This window comes from Nerophis ophidion, linkage group LG16 (genome assembly GCF_033978795.1).
Source record: "Nerophis ophidion isolate RoL-2023_Sa linkage group LG16, RoL_Noph_v1.0, whole genome shotgun sequence".
Lineage (NCBI taxonomy): Eukaryota > Metazoa > Chordata > Actinopteri > Syngnathiformes > Syngnathidae > Nerophis > Nerophis ophidion.
The window spans coordinates 21,522,817-21,548,896 of NC_084626.1; the positions used below are offsets into that span (position 1 = coordinate 21,522,817).

Consider the following 26,080-nt stretch of genomic DNA (forward strand, 5'->3'; position numbering starts at 1 on the left):
TCGTCTCAGGGTTGGAGTCGCAAAATGTGTCCCATTTTTGATTTCCCGACCAGGCAATCAAGTGCAAACAAAAATGTCAAGGTCTGTTTGAGTTTTTGGGTGTCACGAGCTAGCAGCATCTTCGAGTACATGGGTGTTAGCAATGGCAACAAAATCACTGATACAAATGTGTATCATTGGAATTAGGGCTGGGTGATATGGCCTTTAAATAATATCTTGATATTTTTAGGCCATGTCCTGATACACGATATATATCTCGATATTTTTGCCTTAGCCTTGAATTAACACTTGATGCATATAATCACAGCAGTATGATGATTCTGTGTCTACATTAAAACATTCTTCTCCATACTTCATTAATATATGCTTATTTTAAACTTTTATGCAGAGAAGGAAATCACAACTAAGTCAATTTATCAAAACTGTATTTATTAAACAGTTATTTAAGCAGTGGCTCAAATATTCATGTCACTTCCAAAACAGAAAGTAGAAGATTGTCAGAGACATTTTAAAACAAGCTATGAGTGCACTTTTGTGCATGAAGTCACTAAGATGACATATCAAAACAACACTAAATTAAAGTGCACTTTTTTTACAGAACCCCACTACTATAGTTTAAAAGAAAAAAATTGCACTTTTGTGCATGATGTCACACAAGATATTTAAAAAACTGTTAAATAAAAATGAGCTGCATAATAGGAAATCAAATAGTGTATGTCCTTCGCTATGTGGTAGGTTACTGAGGACGTTATCTCCTTCTGTTGTTGACTATTTTTTTGATACGGTGTTGATCTAAAAATAGTTGCTTGGCATTTTGTTGGTGTGGCACCGAACGGAGATTTTGACATGCGGAGTTCCAAGCACTCCTTATTCTCTAGCGGGTGACTTTATAAATGATGCTACATTAGCAGTGGTGCTACTTTTTGTAGCAACGCTTTTGCCGCATAATTGTTCAACATCTTCCCGCTTAAAGGGGAACATTATCACCAAACCTATGCAAGCGTCAATATATACCTTGATGTTGCAGAAAAAGACCATGTATTTTTTTAACCGATTTCCGAACTCTAAATGGGTGAATTTTGGCAAATTAAACCCCTTTCTGTTTATCGGTCTTTTAGCGATGACGTCAGAAAGTGACGTCACCGAGGTAACACACCCGCCATATTCATTTTCACATTACAAACACCGGGTCTCAGCTCTGTAATTTTCCGTTTTTTCGACTATTTTTTTTAACCTTGGAGACATCATGCCTAGTCGGTGTGTTGTCGGAAGGTGTAACAACACTAACAGGGGGGGATTCAAGTTGCACCACTGGCAAAAAATCTGCCCGCCAGACTCCATTTGAATGTACCAAAGTGTCTTCACATTTGACCGGCGATGCTAAGACAGACATGGCACAGAGATGTATGGATAACCTGCAGATGCATTTGCAACGATTAAGTCAACGAAATCACAAAGGGGAGTTTTGTTGATGTTGTTGACTTATGTGCTAATCAGACATATTTGGTCACGGCATGACTGCCAGCTAATCGATGCTAACATGCTACGCTAATTGATGCTAACATGCTATTTACGCTAGCTGTATGTACATTTGAAACTAGATACCCACATTTAATGCGAAACAAACACTTACCAATCGACGGATTTAAGTTGCTCCAGTGTCACAAGATGCGAAAGTCCTGATCGTTTGGTCTGCACATTTTACCGGCGATGCTAATAAGGCAGCCATGCTATGGGCCACTTCATTAAGGTACACCCACGCTATGGCCGAATAGCGTCAATAGCTAATCGCTCAATAGCTTCAATTTCTTCTTCAATTTCGTTTTCGCTATCTGCCTCCATACCTCGACCATCTGTTTCAACACATGCGTAATCTGTTGAATCGCTTAAACCGCTGAAATCCGAGTCTGAATCCGAGCTAATGTCGCTATATTTTGCTGAGGTAACCGCCATGTTTGTATTGGCAGCCCTGTATGACGTCACAGGGAAATGGATAGTGGTTTCGAAGATAGCGAAAATAAGCCACTTTAAAGCTTTATTTAGGGATATTCCGTGACCGGTAAAATTTTGAAAAAAACTTCAAAAAATGCAACAAGCGACTGGGAACTGATTTTTATTGTTTTTAACCCTTTTGAAATTGTGATAATGTTCCCCTTTAAAGCAAAACCACCGCCAGACGATGGACCCTGTGCTGTTTTTCTTGGGATCTAATTCTTCCTTCATTTGTTACCAGAATCACACCTTCTCTCTCATATTACCACCCGCACTGCACCGTTAGCATCACAGCTAATGTTACCATGTCTCTACCTGTCTGCTCCGTGGGAGCATGTGACGTTGCACACAAATATGTAAGAAGGTGCGGTTGTTTTAAGTCTCTGTTAGGAGAGACAAAAAAGAGTGGGAAATGCATGTATTGTAATGCCCACAGCTAAAAGCAACTGCGTGAGACCGTTTACTCGAATATCACAATATAGTCATTTTCCATATCGCACAGAGACAAACCCGCGATATATCGAATATATCGATATATCGCCCAGCCCAAATTGGAATGCAAACATGCCTTCACAGCCACTCTTACATCATTAATACCTTTCTTACATGTTACACGTGAAATAACTTCACTGTCATCCAAGTGTAAAAATAAGTTGAGCATTATTAATAATATGATGGACACACCTAGTGCAGTGTGATATTATCATATCATAATACCAAATAAAAATGTCTATCATACGATATAATTCTCTATTGTCTGGGCTGCAGCTAATACAACTGCAGCAAAACTGCTGTTCTATGGTAGTATTTTTACATCACATGAAATAACTGGTAGATAAATCAACAAAACCCAAAGAGTCATTGGTGCCAAAAAGATGGAAGAGGAACTTCTTTGTTTGGATGGAAAAAAAATCAGATATATTCAATAGCTCTAGCTTGCGATTAGCACATCTTCCCATGATGTGTAGTGTAAAATATTTATCTATTCCTCGACTACCAGTGATAATGATACATGTAAGGAATTTAATATTTTTCCGCGATGGAGGTGAGGATTGCTGACGTAGAAATGGCTTTGTACCGTGGAGGGACATTAACTGCTAGCGAAGATACTACATTGCTTGGAGGATGTGGTTGTTCACTTGTCATTTCCAAAGGCCTTAAAACTGCAGGCATTAAGACCCTCTTGAAGAACAGCATACCTGATGCCACAGTTCTGAACAACTATCGGCGCATATGAAACCTGCGATTTTTGGGCACCTGTGGGGTTCCTCAGGGCTCGATGCAGACGACACTCAAATATGCGTGTTTCTGACGCCGGCCCTTTTGATTCAGTTTATTGCTCCATCAAACAGATCAGTGCGTGGATGGAAAACCTATTTCTTCAGCTAAACTAAGACGAAACTGAAATCATTCTCTGCAGCCCACAGAAGCAAAGCTAAATAATTGATCACCTTTAGACTCTCTCCCGGAAACCTAATAATGAGGTTAGAAATCTAGATGTAAGAATTAGTTAATGAGTTAACTTTAACAACCACATTAATTTAATAACATCAGCAGATATTTACCATCTGAAAATAATTGCCAAAATCAGAGGAATAATGTCTAAATTAGACTTAGAAAGACAAATCTATGTCTTTGTCTCCAGCAGGTTAGACTTCTGTAATGGCCTTTTCACTGGGCTCTCTAAACGAGCTGTAAAACATCCTCAGTACATCTAGAATGCTGCTGCTAGAGTTCTGACTAAAACCATGAAATACAACCATATTAGTGCAGTGCTTAGATTACTGCACGGGTGTCCTGTTGCTCAAAGTATAGACTTTTAAACAGCTCTGCTTGTGTTCAAATCTGTTCATGGTCTTGTGCCAAAATACATCTCTGACATGTTAGAACCATGTAAACCATCTCGGGATCTAAGAAACTAAGGGAGTGGTCTCCTACTATGGTGAGTCAGTACCAAACATGGTGAGACTGCGTTTTAGTTTTATGCTCCTAAAATCTGGAATAGTCTTCTAGAAGATGTAAGACAGGCTTTAACGTTGGCAATGTTCAAATCCAGGCTGAAAAACACTTGTATTTAAATCACATCAAATCATGATTTTGTCTACACACTTTGATGTTAATCTGTTTGTTTTTATGAGGATTACATTTTATGATTTCAATTTAAAATATGGGGTTGGAGATCATCGTCCAGGTACTACAGCTTCCTCCCAAATTCCAACATGTAAATGTGTCCTGTGGTTAATACAAGTGCATGTTAGGCAAACAACATAGGGGCAGGGGGTTGAACCCTGTGAGACTCCACAAATAGGATAGACCCAAACATACAGCTACTATTTAGCAGCAAGGTGACAAAGTGGTTATCGTGTCAGACGTATAGTCTGAAGATCTGGGTTTAAATTTCTGCCTGAAATCTCCTACTGCCAACGTTTCACATCTTAGGTCATTCAATCTTAAAAATTCTAAATTCAACTCCATGTTTTATTAGTAATCCACATCAGGTCAATACAGACCGAAATGTGAGGTTTGCTTGAACTGTCAACAAGTCAGAAATAATCTGCTTAATAGTCATGTCTTGTGTTCTTTGGAATCTGTTGTGCATTGAACCTGACATAACTCAATCAAACATCAACTTGTTCTCTGGCCCACACACAATTGTCACAACATTTGCAACATCTGATTGGAGAAAATATTCCCAGATATAATTGTGGTAACACGTTAGTATGGGGAACATATTCTAAGTAACAAAGACTTAATTTAGAGTTATTTGGACACTAGGAGAACATATTCTAAGTAACAAAGACTTAATTTAGTTATTTGGTTAGGGTTAGGGTTAGGGTTAGAGGGTTAGGGCAATGCAGAATATGGCATTAATAAGTACTTAATAATGACTAATTAAGAGCCAATATTTAACTAATTTGCATGTAAACAAGCAACTAATTTATGGTGAATATATTCCCCATACTGAAGTATTACCAAAATCGTATATGTTTACCACTACAAATGCTCTCGTTATAGAACTAATTAAGAACAGAAACTAAGGTTGTTACGATCCCAGAATTTCAGTAGTCGATACCTATGAATTTGACCAAGTCTTGTTACATACCACAAAAATAATAAACAACTAACACCAAGTATTTTTTAATTCAATACTTATTTGAAAGGTGTTTGAAAGTGTCAAGTATTTTAGATCAATGGGCAACAACAACATTTTAATTGCAGTATAAGTTGCCAAAATGTAATGTAAAAAAACAAAAACAACCTTCCAGTATATCCAATACTGTGTTTACAAATATGGATGTGCCAATCCATCATCCGCTGATTAGTATTAGACAATTTTGTTAAAAAGCATACGATCGGGCACACTGATAATGACATTTAATATCTATATATTTTAATAAATTTTAAGCAAAAATGCATCACAATGTTAGTTTTTTCCCCCACTACATTATTGATTTCGACTCATTGCAGACTTTATGAGAGCAAACCTCACTTACTGTACAATGTCTGCTGTCATTGAGATGCCGACTACTAAAATCTTGTTATAGTCCCGTTTTAGATGAAAAATGACTTGTAAACCTCACGAACAAAAGGTGGTTGCAACAAAGCTGTCAAAAGCCAGTTTGGCGGCGTATTTGGACCCCACAGCAGAGACTCAGGCAAAAGTCTAAAGTAAAAAAAGATTTATTAACAAAGGGAGGACACAAGTGTGAAAAAACTCAAAGTCCAAATGATTAACAAAAAGAAACGACAACATAAAGTTGCCATGAAAACAAGATACAAAAATGAAGCGAAGCAACTGAAAAAAAACTGGTAAAAGGTCACAAGAAAAAACTCACTTCAAACAAACCTACACAGGCTAAGGACCCAGAGCAGGCATGGCAGAGGAACAATACGGTGACTAGAGTAACAACAGCAGGGCTTATGAATGCCTGATTGCAATCAGGTGTGGGAAAGTGGCTCCGCCTTAAGAAACACCAAATACGGGACAAATTATCAAGCGTTGACCGGTCCGCAGCTACAAAAAGGTTGGGGACCACTGCTCTAGATTACCCGGGTGGAGTGGAGTGAGTGGAAGTTCCGAATGAGATTTGGATCTAAAATACAGAAATGAGAGAGCCATGAACGCTCCTCAGGTCCATAACATCCATATATTACTCAGTGGCCTAGTGGTTAGAGCAGGGGTCACCAACCTTTTAGAAACCAAGAGCTACTTCTTGGGTACTGATTAATGCGAGGGGCTACCAGTTTGATACACACTTAAAAAAATGGCCAGAAATAGCCAATTGGCTCAATTTACCTTTAACAAATAAATCTATATATATATATATATATATATATATATATAAAAATGGGTATTTCTGAAATGTATGTCATTCCGTCTTACGTTTTTTTTCCTTTCACGGAAAGTTTTTTTGTAGAGAATAAATGTTGAAAAAAACACTAAATTGAACGGTCTAAAATAGGAGAAAACACCAAAAAAATTAAAACTAAATTTTGACTCTTTAAAATTCAAAATTCAACCGAAAAAAATGGAGAGTAAAACTAGCTAATTCTAATCTTTTTGAAAAAATTAAAAAAATAATTTATGGAACATCATTAGTAATTTCTTCCTGAGGACCAAGCTATATTTCTAACAAAGACAAATCATTATTTCTTCTAGATTTTCCAGAACAAAAATTTTAAAAGGAATTCAAAAGACTTTGAATTCTACGGATTTTCTAGATTTGCCAGAATATTTTTTTTTAATTTTAATCATAAGTTTGAAGAAATATTTCACAAATATTCTTCGTCAAAAAAACAGAAGCCAAAATGAAGAATTAAATTAAAATGTATTTATTAGTCTTTACAATAAAAAAAAAAAAAACTTGAACATTGATTTAAATTGTCAGGAAAGAAGAGGAAGGAATTTAAAAGGTAAAAAGGTATATGTGTTTAAAAATCCTAAAATCATTTTTAAGGTTGTATTTTTTCTCTAAAATTGGTTTTATGAAAGTTATAAGAATTAAGCAAAGTAAAAAAAATAATGAATTTATTTTAACAAGTGAAGAACAAGTCTTTAAAATATTTTCTTGGATTTTCAAATTCTATTTGAGTTTTGTCCCTCTTAGAATTAAAAATGTCGGTCAAAGCGAGACCAGCTTGCTAGTAAATAAATAACATTTTAAAAATAGAGGCAGCTCACTGGTAAGTGCTGCTATTTTAAGAACAGGCCAGCGGGCTACTCATCTTGTCCTTACGAGCTACCTGGTGCCCGCGGGCACCGCGTTGGTGACCCCTGGGTTAGAGTGTCCGCCCTGAGATGCTTGGCACTCAGCATCAAGGGTTGGAATTGGGGGTTAAATCACCCTAAATGATTCCCGGGTGCGGCACCGCTGCTGCCCACTGCTCCCATCACCTCCCAGGGGGTGATCAAGGGGATGGGTCAAATGCAGAGGACACATTTCACCACACCTAGTGTGTGTGTGACAATCATTGGTGCTTTACTTCACTTTAACTTTAATACTCCCAATCCATGAGATACTGTAAACCCCTCTGTCTTATCCTAGAATCTAGAATAGAGCCAATAGTCAATAAGTCAAAAAATTAACCGATTGATAAATACTTTGCCGGAATCCATAAATTGATATGCCAGTTTGTATTTAAACTAGGGCTGGGCAACGATTAAAATTTTTAATCGAAGTTAATCGCACTATTTCTCTGATTAATCGTGATTAACTGCATTGTATACGCAAAGCCCAATAATAAATTCAAAAGTAGTGTGTAGTGCACCTTTATTAGAATATTCCCCCACATGAACAAAAGCGCCAAAACATTTGTTGTGCAAACACAATTTAAATCAGTCCTTGTTAAACAGTAGCAGTTAAATAGCATATTTTATGAAAATCATTCAAAAAATGTAAATACAAACATTTAAGCTTATTACTACCACTGCCAGGGTATTTAAGTTATCCTGTTTGTTATGGAAAATAAATATAATCTACATACAAATCTCTGAGCCACAATCATAACATCTGAACAGGCAATTTCTGAGGTAACGGCAGAAACATTTTTTTTATCAGGGATCTTATGTTGACAAAACCTATATTATAGGTAGTGGGCTGTTTTAGGGAATTTTTGATCAAATTATCCATAGTAGCAATATTAATAATGTTGTGTTTATTCTGCGTAGTGCACCTAAAATAATTATGACCATATCTAGGAATTGATATGATGGGAATTTCCCGATTGTTTGCTTGGTGCTTTGATAAACTGAACGCATCATATACATGGTACTATATTGTGATGTTATGAGCCAGGGAATAAAAGAACTACCCTACCCAGCATGCAACAGGAGTGACGAGCATGCGCGGTTGTGTCGCCATGACGGCATCTTGTATGTTGTAATATGCACGCTCTGAAAGCAAACGTTAAGAACTCAGCCAACAGTCCTCGTCTGCATTATTCATAAATAGACAGACAACACATATACTCCGCTGCTTCACAGGCCGCTGGATGTAGCCGGCGAAGTATTCCCATGCTAGCTAGCCGGTCTAGCAAGCACGCGTCATTCGGTCTAAAACGGCCCGATCTATCCACATTCAGAATTGTCTGGCGGTCGTAAGTGATCCCGGAGTGACCACGCTGTAAGCCAGCCATGAAATTTGCAGAATTGTCCGGTATTTTTGCCAAATGTTGCATCTTTACCAAGAGCCCCTCGACGCCGGGCGACGCCATCTTGTTAAGAAAAGGCGTTAACAAAATAAAAGCATGTAAACAACATACGCAAATGTGCGATAAAATAATTGTCGGCGTTAATAGATTGATGAGTTAACTCATAATTAACGCACTAATTTGCCCACCCCTAATTTAAACATTAAGAGCAAAAAACATGATTCCAAAGCCAAATGTCCCGTTGTTAAAGTTAAAGTACCAATGATTGTCACACACATACTAGATGTGGAGAAATTATTCTCTGCATTTGACCCATCACCCTTGATCACCCCCTGGGAGGTGAGGGGAGCAGTGGGCAGTAGTGGTCCCCTTTATTTAGAAAAGTATCGAAATACATTTTGGTACTGGTACCAAAATATTGATATCGGGACAACCTTCGTGTCTATTATAAATAAACGATAAATGGGTTGTACTTGTATAGCGCTTTTCTACCTTCAAGGTACTCACAGCGCTTTGACACTACTTCCACATTTACCCATTCACACACATATTCACACACTGATGGAGGGAGCTGCCATGCAAGGCGCTAACCAGCACCCATCAGGAGCAAGGGTGAAGTGTCTTGCTCAGGACACAACGGACGTGACGAGGTAGGTACTAGGTGGGGATTGAACCAGGGACCCTCGGGTTGCGCACGGCCACTCTTCCACTGCGCCACACCGTCCCGATACTATCGTAATCCCCCTCAAGAGGGGCCTTGGAAGAGGCTCATTGTGACGTAATTAGAACTTTTGCTGACTACGCATCAAAATATGGTTCAAAAATGAAACAAATGTACCCTTCAGGTAGGCAGAAGTGATAGAGGAACAAGAACAAGTAAGAGAAGAAACAGCAAAAGACCGATACGACGGCTACTTCTTGGCTCTATGGCCACAGCATGTACGTCAAGTGTTAGCCCCATAGTCAGTGTACAAATCGTAAGAGGATACTAAAGTATTTTTTTTTTCAGTTTAAATTAAATTGGAACTTATTTTAAAGCATTAAAAAAATAAATATAAATTAGCTCACTATTAAACATTAGGTGTTTTGCTCAAATTGTTATGCCCTCACCCCGCTCAAATAGTTTCTTCGACACCAGTGATGATGATGACGGTACAGTGTAATTCTCTTATATCAGACTGTTAGTGCTCTTTTTTTAATACATTACAGTAAATGTTGCATACATACAAACATACATACATAACACACAAACATATTTCATCTTTTGTTTGACACACTCACAGTTAATGTCCATACCAGTCCCTTCTGGACATTTCATATGTAGAGCCTGTGTTAATATCTATGTGACAAGTGCTCAACTGTTGTGCTTCCATGCAAAATGTGCTTAGTAAATTATTTTTTATTTTATATACAAACCCCGTTTCCATATGAGTTGGGAAATTGTGTTAGATGTAAATATTAACGGAATACAATGATTTGCAAACCCTTTTCAACCCATATATATTGCCGATTGTATTGTACCATATGTCCCGGCAAGAAATCTGCGTTCAAAGGACTCCGGCTTATTAGTGATTCCCAAAGCCCAAAAAAAGTCTGCGGGCTATAAAGCGTTTTCTGTTCGGGCTCCAGCACTCTGGAATGCCCTCCCGGTAACAGTTCAAGATGCCACCTCAGTAGAAGCATTTAAGTCTCACCTTAAAACTCATTTGTATACTCTAGCCTTTAAATAGACTCCCTTTTTAGACCAGTTGATCTACTGTTTCTTTTCTTTTTCTCCTATGTCCCACTCTCCCTTGTGGAGGGGGTCCGGTCCGATCCGGTGGCCATGTACTGCTTGCCTGTGTATCGGCTGGGGACATCTCTGCGCTGCTGATCCGCCTCCGCTTGGGATGGTTTCCTGCTGGCTTCGCTGTGAGCGGGACTCTCGCTGCTGTGTTGGATCTGCTTTGGACTGGACTCTCGCGACTGTGTTGGATCCAATATGGATTGAACTTTCACACTATCATGTTAGACCCGCTCGACATCCATTGCTTTCGTCCTCTCCAAGGTTCTCATAGTCATCATTGTCACCGACGTCCCACTGGGTCATCATTGTCACCGACGTCCCACTGGGTGTGAGTTTTCCTTGCCCTTATGTGGGCCTATCGAGGATGTGGTAGTGGTTTGTGTTGTGGTTTGTGCAGCCCTTTGAGACACTAGTGATTTAGGGTTATATAAGTAAACATTGATTGATTGATTGATTGATTGATTGATATTCAATTGAATGCACTACAAAGACAAGATATTTGATGTTCAAACTCATAAACTTATTTTTTTTTTTGCAAATAATAATTACTTTAGAATTTCATGGCTGCAACACGTGCCAAGGTAGTTGGGAAGGGGCATGTTCACCACTGTGTTACATCACCTTTTCTTTTAACAACACTCAATAAACGTTTGGGAACTGAGGAAACTAATTGTTGAAGCTTTGAACATCAACAACACCTCATGTTTCTGAGGAGGACAAAGATGAAGAAACCATGACTGAGTCTGCATCCACCTCATCAAAGCCGTTAAGAGTCCACAACACTTACCAGAACTGATGCAATGCAAGCGTATGTAAAAGTATGTTCAAATAGAAACATTATGTTTGAATTTTTTTTGGTTGCTTATTCTTATGTTGATACTTATTTTTAAGTATCACTGTCAATTGATTGATTGAAACTTTTATTAGTAGATTGCACAGTATAACACATATTCCGTACAATTGACCATTAAATGGCAACACCCGAATAAGTTTTTCAACTTGTTTAAATCGGGGTCCACGTTAATTAATTCATGGTAAGTTATCTTATCACTGGAGAACAAGGCTAAACATGTTACACAACAAGAGCAAGCATGCTAATAGCAAAGATAACTGCTAAGCTAGCTTGAAAAAACAGCAGAAATGAGTGCTTAGTGAAGTTTAAGAAATGTAGATTGAATCACACTGAGCAGAAATTAAACAGTTGTTAACAAGAAATTAACAAGTATATTGATAAAAGTTAGAGAGAGGATATTGAAACAAATGTTGGTGTGTCAGCATTTCAATAGTCAGTACACAACACATAAGAAGAGGATAAGATCAATCCATGAATTGGTGGTGTCGATACCAAGGGTAGTATCAGTATATGACTGATACTAGAGTGATTAGTTTGATAGTTTTTTTTCTCGTAATTTATTTTCTTTGTTGTTTTTGTTTACAAATTCAGGGAATAATTACCTGGACAAAAGAGGATTTTAAGGGGAAAAACTAAAGGATTTGAAAGAGTAGTAGATTGTTTTACTTTTGTTTGGGTGTTGTGTATTATTGACTTTGTTTCAATCAAACATTTGTATTGTATGTAGTAAAATTAGTAGTACATTCTATGTAGTAAAAGAGAATAAAGAACTAGTTTAAATATTGGGTTTATTTTGTTAAAAATGATCAATATCCAACACCATAAATATGGTGACCATAAATATGGTGAAAAATCTACAGTTAATACATGCAATCGGTATTGGTATTGGATCAAACTCACTCACGGGTTATCAGTATCGGACCCAGCAGCAAAAAAGCCTAATCAGAACATCCCTAACAAATATGACCATGAATCACAAAAGTCAACCATTTTACATTGTAAAAAGAACAGCAGTGGTGTGCAGCCTTTAAAAATATAAAAACAATATTAATGATATTAGGGACAAGCGGTAGAAAATGGATAGATGGATGGATATTATTTCAATACGGTTGTAGTGTGATGTCATTATTTCATTTGTAATAAAGTAGGCTAATAAAAACATCAATTTACCAATGGACCAAGTTTTTTATTTATTATTAAAATCAAAATGTCTGCCTTTTCTTTTTGCTCTATTTTTAAATTGTTGCTGTTTTGTTCCGTTTATTTTATTTCTATAATGTGCCATGAAAAGCTACTGACCTCTTGTGGAGTTTATTAAAAAATATATGGGGAAGTTAACTCCAACCAGAGCTGAAAATACCAATGTTCTGCTTTTGTAGATCCATCCATCCATTTCCTACTGCTTGTCCCTTTTGGGGTTGCAGGGGGCGCTGAAGCCTATCTCAGCTGCATTCGGGCGGAAGGCGGTGTACACTCTGCAAACTCCACACAGAAAGATCCCGAGCCCGGGACTGAACTCAGGACTACCCAGGATCTTCGTATTTTGAGGCAAATGCACTAACACCTGTGCCCTTGTGCTGCCCCCTTTTGTAGATCACTAAATCGACTATATGGTTGTCTGTGTTTGATGAAATGGAGGTAATTGATGCACATACAAATATATCAGTGCTGTCAAACAATCAACATTTTTAATTAAATTATTCACACTTTTGAATTTGGATTAACCAGGATTATTCCCAGGTTGTCACTCAGTTTTGCAGATATGCACCACAGTGAACTATTTCATGCTAACTTTGAACATGTTAGTCAATTTTACAGATGTAAACCACAGTCTTACTGTATTTTTTGTGGCTGCGCATATATATATATATATATATATATATATATATATATATATATATATATATATACTGTATATATATATGTAGGTGTGGGAAAAATCACAAGACTACTTCATCTCTACAGGACTGTTTCATGAGGGGTCATCTCCTGATGATTGAGGGAACCCCTCATGAAACAGTCCTGTAGAGATGAATAGTCTTGTGATTTTTCCCACACCTACATATTGCACTCTACCACAGTATCGAGCACTATTCTCTGGATAAGCCAATCAAGATATATATATATATATATATATAATTTTTTTTTTTTTTTTTTATTTATCTAAACTCATTTTGCACCCCAGAGATCTTTACAGGAACTTCCCCAATTACCTGGGTAACTGAAATACTAAAGTAGTTTTTTTTCAGTTTAAATTAAAACCTCAATATTTTGACTTTTCTTCATAGAATGTCATACAGGAACATGTTTTAAATGTTTTACTTAAATGCATGTAATTTATTTGCTAAAATCTTGGTAACCGTTTTATCTAAAGTCCAGTCAAGGTTTATTTTGAAGTGAAATTTACCAACCATTATCTTTGCACTGACGTGTTACTGACTTGCTCACTGACGTATGTTAAGGCATTATTTTTGACAGTCCCAATATAAATATAATAAGGCATTGTGGTATACATTAAATAGTAATAATAATAAGTATTAAAATATAAATAATTAACTTTATTGAATGTGCAATGTTTTTTATTGAATTGTGTTCTTGATTGATGAGGTTCTTTTGAGTCTTGTATGAAAAGCGTGAAAGAGGACGGTCTGCGCTTGTGTTATGTAAGCAATGGTCATGACAGGTCAAATGTCGCACTCTGCCTTGCTGGGAAGTTTGAAATGTTTGAACAGGTGTTTGCGCAAAGAACGTATTTTTCCACCCACTCGACTGAATTGAGCGCTGCTCAATACGTTTTCTGTGCTGTCAGTTAGACAACGTGTTAGTGAAGGTGCGGAGCCTGCAAGCGCTATCAGCTACAATCTTCAGCACAGCGCCTGGCAGCCACGTGTGATTCTGTCATGGCGGCCAACGCTTGATGTGCACACACACACACTTTGTGGCAATCAGGTCACTTCGGTACAGCAGCCAACAGTCACTACAATAGTTATTAGCCTTGCAACACAAACGTCAGAGTTCATAAAGACCACAACGCTGACTTTCTTTTGACACTGAGACATATTTATTTAAAAATATTCTAAAACATATAACCTGCATCAGTTTTGACTATTTAGCACGAAACACAACAACATTGTTGTCAGTGGCGGGCCGTGTGTTTCCCGCCTAACCCTATAGTGATGTCCGACTTAAATAATTACCTCTCAAAATACCATCGTTAATGTCACCTCATGACCATTGCTGGAGAAATACTCGACAGAAACACATTTACGCCCTACTGTGCATTGAATCCCCTCAACAGTATACGAAACGGGTTATTTTCTGGCTTATTTAAAAATCTATTAAAACGCATCAGCAATTTCAACATATCTTATGAGGCACTGTCAAAATTAAAATTGCAAAAGACATTAAAAGTGAAAAAATTAAATATTTGAACTTACTATTCGACGCCGTATAAGTTAAGTTAAAGTTAAAGTACCAATGATTGTCAGACACACACTAGGTGTGGTGAAATTTGTCCTCTGCATTTGACCCATCCCCTTGATCACCCCCTGGGAGGTGAGGGGAGCAGTGAGCAGCAGCGGTGCCGCGCCCGGGGAATCATTTATGAAGATTTAACCCCCAATTCCAACCCTTGATGGTGAGTGCCAAGCAGGGAGGTATTGGGTCCCATTTTTTTATAGTCTTTGGTATGAATCGGCCGGGGTTTGAATTCCCAACCTACCAATCTCAGGGGGGACACTCTAACCACTAGGCCCCTGAGTAAGCCAGTGATACCCCTAGTTGTCGGCTGATTCGAGTGGAAATGCCGAGCATTTTCCCATTTAAACACCAGAACAGCTGAGCTAGCTTTCGTGGTCGGCCGACATCGTCTCAAAAGATGTAGTTTCTCTTCAAATATCCTTCTTTAAAATGGACTTGCAGTTATACTGTAGCGTTTAATGGGTTCACCATGGTATATAGTTGAAGAAAAAGATTTTGCTTTGTCCGATCATTGCCAATTTTTATGGTCCTGTGAGATTGGACCACATACGTGAATGAAGAGCATTCTTACCCAACAGCCGTACATGTCACACTAAGGGTGGCCATATGAACAACGCTAACACTCATATTAAAAGCATACTAAACTACAATGACAAACACATTTTGGGAGAAAATTTTGCACCGCAACACAACATAAACAAAACAGAACAAATTCCCAGAATCCCTGCAGCACCAACTCTTCCGGGATGCTACAATATGTCTGCCACCTGGTCAACGTTTTGTTGTCCTTCTCTGCTATTCCAGTATGGCTACGGCGCAACACTTCCCGCTTCCTGCTAAATTTTAACTTGTGAATGGATACTCACTTTGGAATGACAAGTAAGTATCCAATCACAGTCTCGTTAACATCAGGCTGCTTAGATAGGCTACTCTCAACAACCTGTGCTCTGATTGGCCATCAAATTAATCCGCTAACGGTCCCGATGAGTATCCAATCACAGGACGCGTGAACGTCACGTTCAACGTAAGGCCATCAAGAAGGCCTTACTGACAACAACTGGTGAACTGAGTGACTATTGCAACTGTCTATCAACTGTATGTGCCCGTTCACTTACAGTGCACAGACGCCCGCATTGTTGATTCTGAAGGCCTCTGGCAGATTTCGTACAGCATGGCAACATAAGCTAGCTGAATTCTGATTGGATACAAACTAAAACTAAAAACAACAGCACTGGAAGAAGCATATTATGACATGAAGAGAACATACTTTTAGGTATTTAAGGAAAGTAAATCAAAAAATGATTTTATGTTTAATTATGATCATGATTTCTGGTTATGTTAGGCCATCAGAAAAGGCCTTGCTGGCCTTGACGGCACACCACTGATTGTTGTATTGTAATTATTAGTCCACACTTCTTCTATAGCAGGCTAACAAAAAATACTTGGCACCTAAGACCAATTAAAAAAATAACAACTACATTAGAATAGAATAGAATGCCTTTTATTGTCACTGTACCAAGATACAATGAGATTAAAAGCAACTCCAGTGCTAGTGCGACTGTCTATATATATATGCAAAACATAGGAAAGAAAAATAAAAATAGTGCAACAGGAGGTAAGGTGCACAGTCCAGTCCTGAGAACAAATGTTCTGAATGTGTTGTTTAAATATTATACTATACACATATATACAGAAGCATTAAGACTGTGGTTGGAAAGTAAAAATTGCACACAGAGAGGTGCTAAACTATAAAATCAATGCCTATGAGAGTTTTATCCTTATTATGGATGGGTATGATAATTCGATTAATCAATAGTTTAAACACACGCACGCACAACTTAGCTGCCACCACCGAAGGTGCCGTTGAGTTGGTCGCAAACTGTTTGCTTTATCCATCCATCCATCCATTTTCTACGCTTGTCCCATTCGGGATCGCGGTGGGTGCTGGAGCCTATCTCAGCTGCATTCGGGCAGAAGGCGGCGTACACCCTGGACAAGTCACCACCTCATCCCAGGCCCAACACAGATAGACAGACAACATTCCCATTCACACACTAGGGCCAATTTAGTGTTGCCAATCAACCTATCCCCAGGTGCATGTCTTTGGAGGTGGGAGGAAGCCGGAGTACCTGGAGGGAACCCACGCATTTTTTTTTAATTAACATACCAAATAATAAATTACGGGAATAGCTTTGAATAAAAAATGGTGTCGGAGTGAATCATCATCGAATAATCGGAATCAAATCATGTTATAGAAGATATCGTCATTTTAGCGTTCAAAGTGCGGCTTTGACCTGTAGCTTGTCGTATGCAGCCATGTTGTGAAGTGTATGACTTCAAAGGATGCAGAGGACCTCAGGCAGCTTGCAGGTACAATGGATCTTTAGTTGATTTCAACACACAAGGTGAAAACCCACAACTTGGGCACTAGCTTAACGTAGCTGGAAGATAAGCACAATGAAACAAAATGCGTGTGAAAGAAACAACAAAACCAACAAAGAAATTCTCAAATGGACCAGCAACAAAGACAAGGAGACACCAGAATATAAAGGGGAGTGCCAAGGGTTCGAAACGGGTCAAGACGCTGATCAATAAACAGAATGCAGGTGCAGCTTATCAGCCACATAGCAACAAGAAAACATAAGGACCAAACGAGAGTTGAGAACAGATCACTAAACTAAGGAGAATAATACCTAACACAAACACAGAATATAACCTGGAGTGCCAAATTATAACACAGCTTGTTTTATTATTGGTCTGTTTTAAAAATACAAAAACACAACAGCAAAAAAAAATGTTTTTATGAACACAGTAGAATCTAGAATAGGAGTGGCCGACATTTTTAGAATACAAACTGTTGGTTCTTGTTGTGTTTTAGGTTGCCAAAAAAATGTGGTGCTAAAAGCATCCCTACCACCAGCTGGCGTAGTGAATGGCACAGAAAGATCTGACCAAAACATTTGGTGTTGCTCGCTAGCAGTAGCTTAAAGGCCTACTGAAACCCACTACTACCGACCACGCAGTCTGATAGTTTATATATCAATGATGAAATATTAACATTGCAAGACATGCCAATATGGCCGGTTTAGTTTACTAAATTACAATTTAAAATTTCCCGCAGAGTTTCCTGTTGAAAACGTCGCGGAATGATGACGCGGATGATGACGCGTGTTTGTGACGTTATTGGTTGGAGGGGACATATTAGCCCAGCACCACTTACGGCTAAAAGTCGTCTCTTTTCATCGCGCAATTACACGGTATTTTGGACATCTGTGTTGCTGAATCTTTTGCAATTTGTTCAATTAATAATGGAGGAGTCAAAGTAGAAAGATGGAGGTGGGAAGCTTTGGCCTTTAGCCACACAAACACACGATGTTGCCCTGTTTAAAGTTCCCGGAGGTGAAGCTTTACTTTGGATCAGAGCGGTCAAGCGAACATGGTTCCCGACCACTTGTCAACCGGCAGGTGTCGGTGAGAAAATTGTGGTAAAAAGTGGCCTCTTACCAGAGATCAGCGGAGCTTCTGTCCAGCTGCAGCTTCGTACCTAACTTCCCTCAGAGACTTGCATCAACACACCCGTGGACACACCCCTCCGACTTATCAAGTACTAATTAACTCACTAAAACACTAACAACACAATAGAAAGATAAGGGATATTATTCTAGTAAATGTGTCTAAAAACATCTGAATCGCTCCCAATGCAATCGCCTTTTTTTTTTTTTTCCCTAGTCCTTCACTCTAAATTTCCTCATTCACAAATCTTTCATCCTCGTTCAAATGAATGGGGAAATTGTCGCTTTATCGGTCCGAATAGCTCTTGCTGCTGGAGGCTCACATTACAAACAATGTGAGGATGTGAGGAGCCCTCAAACAGGTGACGTCACGAGCACATCGTCTGCTACTTCCGGTAAAGGCAAAGCTTTTTTATTAGCGACCAAAAGTTGCGTACTTTATCGTCGATGTTCACTACTAAATCCGTTCAGCAAAAATATGGCCATATCGCGAAATGATCAAGTATGACACGTAGAATAGACCTGCTATCCCCGTTTGAATAAGAAAATCTCATTTCAGTAAGCCTTTAAAGCTAAAGATAGACATGACTTTGATTTTCCAAGCATGGGAAAGAACACAGTGAGTCTGAAGGACAGTGACAAGAAGAAAAAGTGGATTATATACATTTAATTCAAGAACGCAAAACGTGAACATGTAGCTAGCTTTGCTGGTGAAGCAGTTGGAGTGTAGCACTGCTTGTCTGCACCATACTGAAGCAGAATGAGTCTATAACGCCAACCATCCATCCATTATTTACCGTTTATTCCCTTTCGGGTGGCGGGGGGGTGCTGGAACCTATCTCAGCTGCATTCGGGCGGAAGGCGGCGTACACCCTGGACAAGTCGCCAACTCATCGCAGGGCCAACACAGATAGACAGACAACATTCACACTCACATTCACACACTAGGGCCAATTTAGTGTTGCCAATCAAACTATCCCCAGGTGCATGTCTTTGGAAGTGGGAAGAAGCCAGAGTACCCGGAGGGAACCCACACTGTCAGGGGAGAACATGCAAACTCCACACAGAAAGATCCGGAGCGCAGGATTGAACCCAGGTCCTTCATATTGTGAGGCAGACGTACTAACCCCTCCTCCACCGTGCTGCATAACACCAACCAATGACATTATAATAATATAAAAACATGTATTCATGAAAATATGGAGAAGCAACTTGACGGACATATCGTAGAAGACCACACATTAGCAGGACTAACGGCCAAAATTAAATCTGAATAGAGTCTGGAGACACGTTTCCGTCAAGCACCGATGTTCTAAGGAAACATGCTCTCCATTAAAATTCATGCACCCCCTGCATTTGTGCATCAATCAATCAAAGTTTATTCGTATAGTCCTTAAACACAAGTGTCTCAAAGGGATGCACAAGCCACAACGACATCCTCGGCTCATATCCCATGCATGTGTATGAAACTAAGGGTACCAGGGTTACCCTATAATCACAGGTTTTACCCAACATACTAAATACATCCCAGGGCATTCAATCAATTGCAACTGTACTGTTTGGTTTGTCTTGGAAAACGTTTCACCGCTCATCCGAGTAGGCTTCATAGACTCGGATGAGCAGCGAAACGTCTTCAAAGACAAACCGGATAGTCCAGTTGTGATCCATTGAAGGCCCTGAAATGACAATGACCTGGATGAATGGGAACCTTCATAGACATAATAATTACAGTAACACTAATTAATGTTCACTGCTCGCTGTACATATCCTACCTAGTCAGACCTACACTGTTTCGATGTCCATTCCTCAAATTATATAATTGTTGTGACTGAAGTGCTGATATCAACCAAACCTAACCCCCCTCCACCGGCCCCAACCCCCTCTACATCCCACCACCTCCGGATTGTAAATAATGTAAATGATTCAATGTACAGTGGGGCAAAAAAGTATTTAGTCAGCCACTGATTGTGCAAGTTCTCCCACTTAAAATGATGACAGAGGTCTGTAATTTTCATCATAGGTACACTTCAACTGTGAGAGACAGAATGTGAAAACAAAATCCAGGAATTCACATTGTAGGAATTTTAAAGAGTTTATTTGTGAATTATGGTGGAAAATAAGTATTTGGTCAACCATTCAAAGCTCTCACTGATGGAAGGAGGTTTTGGCTCAAAATCTCACGATACCTGGCCCCATTCATTCTTTCCTTAACACGGATCAATCGTCCTGTCCCCTTAGCAGAAAAACAGCCCCAAAGCTTGATGTTTCCACCCCCATGCTTCACAGTAGGTATGGTGTTCTTGGGATGCAACTCAGTATTCTTCTTCCTCCAAACACGACAAGTTGAGTTTATACCAAAAAGTTCTATTTTGGTTTCATCTGACCACATGACATTTTCCCAATTATTTGCTGTATCATCCATGTATCCATTTTGGTATAAACTCAACTCATAATTTACAAATAAACTCTATAAAATTCCTACAATGTGAATTCCTGGATTTTTTTCCTTCACATTCTGTCTCTCACAGTTGAAGTGTACCTATGATGAAAATTACAGACCTCTGTCATCATTTTAAGTGGGAGAACTTGCACAATTGGTGGCTGACTAAATACTTTTTTGTCCCACTGTATATACTCTGATGATTAACTTGTGTGATGACTGTATTATGCTGATAGTATATATTTGTACCATGAATTGATTAACGTGGACCCCGACTTAAACAACTTGAAAAACTTATTAGGGTGTTGCTATTTAGTGGTCAATTGTACGGAATATGTACTGTACTGTGCAATCTACTAATAAAAGTCTCAATCAATCAATCAAAAATCGCGATTTCAATATTGACAAAAAAAAATGGTGATTATTATATGACTATTTAAAAGTACCATCATTTGGTTGCTTGACGACATAACCGATTCTCGTCGAAATGATCTCAAATCTAAATGAGATGCATGAAAACAAAGTGTAATGTTTGACATTTTTTCAGAGTGAAGAACAAAATTTACCAGCAATGAAAAAAACTGTTTGCGAGAGAGAATTGTCTTCAACAGTCAAACCAAAAATTGAAAATGAAAACAAAGTGTGATGCAAACATGATACTACTGTACTCAATCGTATAGTATATTCTCCTCATAAGACGTCAGAAAATACATGTATCGTGTTGATATTACAGCTTCCTCTCAGCGTGACGCATGAGCTGTGCGAAACACCTGCGCTTAAAACGACGACACGGCACACATGTGAAGTTCACTGACCGCCTTGTCTGTGCACTCGTTCACTTTGATGAACCCAGCAGGAAAAATCTATACAGCAAGTTAGTGTTTAGATTGGGGGACAAAGTAAAAAAAAAAAAAAGATGGCCCCTTTACTTAAAACAACAGGAAGAAAAGATAGTGTTTGTTATTTTAAATCTGCCTTAAAGACAGGACACTTCATTAGGTACACTTGCACCATATCATTTAATCCACGGCAAGAGCTTTTCTTCAATAAAAAAAGATAATAATAATAATTATGCCCAGTTTTGATTGACAATGTCAGAGCAGGATTCCATTCCTTGCCCCGAAATATTAAAAACATATCTCAGTGTGATGCAGTAATACATTACGTATTACGCGACTGTAACTGTAACTATAGTAATAAATATTTGCACTTTTTATTTGTTTCTTTTTAAGTAATGGCCATCTGCAACGATTACCTCTTAACAATAGGGACATTATTAAGGATGTGAATCTTACAATGACTCACGATTTAATTCCATGCCAATTCATGGGGTGATGATTCAATTTAAAATCGATTCTCGACTCACACAATTCTTGTGATATTGCTATATAAATGACAATGAAACATTTTCAAAACAGCTTCCATAAAGCTCCTCTTGGCTACTGATCTAAGACAGGTAAGCATGGAAAATGGCCTATAATAAACCTATTTTCAAACAAACATTCTTGAAATAGTGTATGGATTAAGAATCTTAGGAAAAAAGAATGGTGATTCGGATGTAGTAAATTAGTTTGACTCATCTATTACAAATGAGGTGGGAGACTGTTTGAGTATTCTGAACTCCTGTTTCCACAGCGGCGCTGTCATAACTTAGTGTTTATTTATTAGTGCACATTGTTGCTTCACTCAGCAGTCAATTCAAAATGATCAATAATAACCAAGCTCATACATGATTTGTTCAAGTGTCGCTTTGGATGATAGTGTAGGTGTACCTAATCAAGTGACTAGTGTGCCGAATGTGGCCAATATTAGAACCATAAAAAATAAATTCACATCCGAATCGCGATTCTTATTTATTACGATTCTGAACCAATTGTAAGTTTTTTAGGCTATCTCCCTGAGGAGCGCTTTTAATACTATCGTCATATCCTGATAATGCATGTTGATGACACATTCCAGCTGTGTCCTGCAAATTTGACAGCTGCAAGCGATCAAAGGCATCCTCAACATGATGCAGCGTACTTTCTTCACAACGCAAAGCTGCTTCTAAGTCAGTAATCCTCTCTCCATGGCGACAGATAAAGTATGTTTATTTCAAGTAACATTATCACTGGAGAACAAGGAATAGCTAAACATGCTACACTACACATCGTATGAGGACACTGTAAGCTAACCGCAAGCTGAAGCTCTTGAATGTAAAAAAACAAAAAAAACCTGGGCGGATAAGTACAAATATCGACAGTAGTGATACTAATAAAATATATGCTATGATCACAAAGTATTTTTTGTTGTTTTTATTGTTTACAAACACAGGAAATAAGGCAGTAGTACTTTTTTGCTTTTGTTTATTGTGTTTCGTTTGTGAAGGAAATAAGGTGATTTATCCATCCACCATTTTCTACTGCTTGTCCCTGTTTGGGGTTGCGGGGGGTGATGAAGCCTATCTCAACTACATTCGGGCGGAAGGTGGGTACACCCTGGACAAGTCGCCACCTAATCGCAGGGCCAACACAGATATATAATTTGTATATATTGGGGGTGGAAAGGTTCACAAAATCCACGGTGCGGATGTTTTTACGGTTTTGTGAGCTAGTTTTGTGTTCGATTTAGTGAACATTGTTGGTTTTTAAACACCCAATATTGCACCATTACCATTTAATTCTTGTGGTTCTTACACTAATGTGTCATTAAATTAAACTTAAAATGGGCACCTGAAGTTTTGAGTTTCTGAGATAGAGAATTCTCATATTTATTGATACAACACATAATTGGACAGTTGTGACCAGTATTGGAAGGAAAACCGTAATATTTTTACAAAACAATGTACCAATAATTGCTTTAAGTGTACATGGTTGATATTTTAAAATATTTAAAATATATTGTTATACTGCCATCCTGAGATTTTGTCCGATTATAATCGTGATCAAAAATGTAATTATTCAATAATATTGAAAATTTCAAAAATCAGTAATACCCACATTTGTAGTATTGCCCAAGACAAATGTAAAGTAAATAGATAAATAGATAGATAGATAGATAGATAGATAGATAGATAGATAGATAGATAGATAGAACTTTGATTCCTTTAGGAGAGTTCCCTCAGGAAAATTAAAAGTATCCAAACAACAAAAAATAGGTGCATATTTTATTTGAACAGAAGTGTAAATAGAAACAGAAAAATAACCAGATTTTAACAGGCAATTTAAATGTAGATTAATAATAGTTTGAGAAAATAACAACTTGAAATGACGTAATATGCTACTGAATATGTCATCAGCTAAATTAGGAGCCTTTCTAAACTGTTTTGAAATGCTTCTTTAATCACCAAATAATATATTGTGATATAAATTGTTATCGGAGGAGGCTGCAATATAAATTGCAAGATATTTTGCAGTTTCCACATATCCCACATCCCTTATAATTACTTACAGTGCCTCTTTGTCACACGTCAGCATTCAAAAGAAGCTTTTCTAACCCGTTTTCAAAATGGTTTCATTTATAGCTGTCAAAAATAACGGAATAACTCATGTAATTTTGACAAAAAATTATTATTAATCATGTACAAACTTAGATGAATCATGCAATTTATTTTGACCTTACAAGCTCTTCTACTTAAACCATTATGATCAAATCAATGCATACGTCTGTACAAAAATGGTGTGTTCATTGGCAAATTTCACTCCAAAATACAGCCTGAAAGCACTTTCGATAAAACTTTTACCAAATTTTGTGCAAACTTGACAATTTGATGAGAAAATTGCATTTGTGTACAAATATTGTATACAAAAATTTTAATAATGCAAGCGAGCGATCACCTGTGATTAATCCAAATTCCAAAATGTGATTAATCTGGGGAAACAAAAAATTCATTTTATTATCATCTATGTACCAATTAATGAATTTATTTTTTCCCCCCTTGGCCTCAGTCTGGAACCCTCTCCAGGGGCCCATGCTTAGACCGATTTTTTTTTCCATTATATTTTATTTCAATCTTCTATTTTTTTCTCCCATTCCCCTCACTTGTTCACCTGTATGTCACCTTTTTTGTAAGGGGCGCTGGAAGCCGGCAGACCCGTCAGCGATCCTGTTTTGTCTCCATGTAACGTTTGTCTGATCTTGAATGGGATTCTGCTGAAAATTTAAATTTTCGTTAAGGAATAAATAAAGTACTATCTAATCTAATCTAGAGAAAAAAATATTGTAAAAAATAATCCCTTTTATTATCATCTATATACCAATTCATGAATAGAATCGATTTGAATCGAGAATCCATTCTAAATTGAATCCTGAGTTGTTGTAAGACACATGGCCCTTGTTATCAAGATATGCAATTGTGATATTAAACCATAGGGCTCGTTATTTTGTCATATTACGAATATTATACTGCTGCATTGGAAATGAAATATATTTTTCAATACATAACGGACTGTGTTGTAGTACTGTATTATAGTAGTAATGTGTACTAGTTAAAGTCATTTATGTACTCTTCAGGTAGTAATCTGTCAGTGAGCCACATGGTCCTGACTTCCCCTTGTGGAAAATATTATTTTAACACGGGGGGAAAAAAAGCCATCGGTCTCAAATATTAACTTGAAATCCCCAATCACTCTTTTATATATTTTACAGATATTTATTAAGAGGTGTTCAAACCGGATCGATCCAGTGGGAACACGCGTGCTGGCAGCAAACACGTTTAAATGTATGCAAAGAGAAAATATGTCTTACTAAAGGAAAGCTGGATTGTCAGGATGAATTCCTCAGACGTGAAGGATGAAGATGTTTCCTCTTGATTCCTTTCTGCTTTTTAGGCGCCAAGTGGGCAGCGAGCAGAGCTGGAAGAGAACTGTTGCTCGAAATGTTGCTCATTAGGAACAAAGTGTGGGGGTCGCTCTGGTTCCGCCTCCTCGCAGGTTCCAACCCCCACAAACCGCCACTAATATTAAAGAACCGCCACCAACCTTTACTAATATTGAATATTATTCACTAACCTCTTTGGTGGATTATGTAAACCAATAGAAAAAATCCCTTTAAGGTCAGCGTGGTGATTACGCTTAACATTCCTCCTTAATATTTATGAGTGACGTCATTCAACAGGTTGTCCAGGTCACTTCCGCTAACAGGCACCACCTACTTCTACACTAGTGACAGCTCTAATATTTCTTTTAGTAATTATTGACTGACTCACCCTTTTGATTAGTCACAACTAGACTAAGTGCTTAATCAATTACATTTCATATTTTACCTAATACATTTGATAAGTGCATTGTTTATGGTTCCACATGGAAAATACCTATACCTTCTTTATACAGAATGGAAGTGGAAATTGTGTGTCAAGACGTGAAAATATTCAATAAATACTAAAAAGG

General features: G+C 37.9%; 1 protein-coding gene across 2 annotated transcripts in view; it reads right to left on the minus strand.

Annotated features, from left to right (window-relative positions):
• slc38a3b (solute carrier family 38 member 3b) overlaps positions 1–25,747 on the minus strand; it is a 69,474-nt gene extending 43,727 nt beyond the window's left edge. The window contains exon 1 of one of the 2 annotated variants that reach the window (XM_061874650.1): positions 25,440–25,747. The gene's annotated coding sequence lies outside the window, so the exon portion shown is untranslated. The remainder of the gene's footprint in view (positions 1–25,439) is intronic. The other variant, XM_061874649.1, reaches the window with a different exon arrangement.
• Positions 25,748–26,080: the final 333 nt, after the last annotated feature.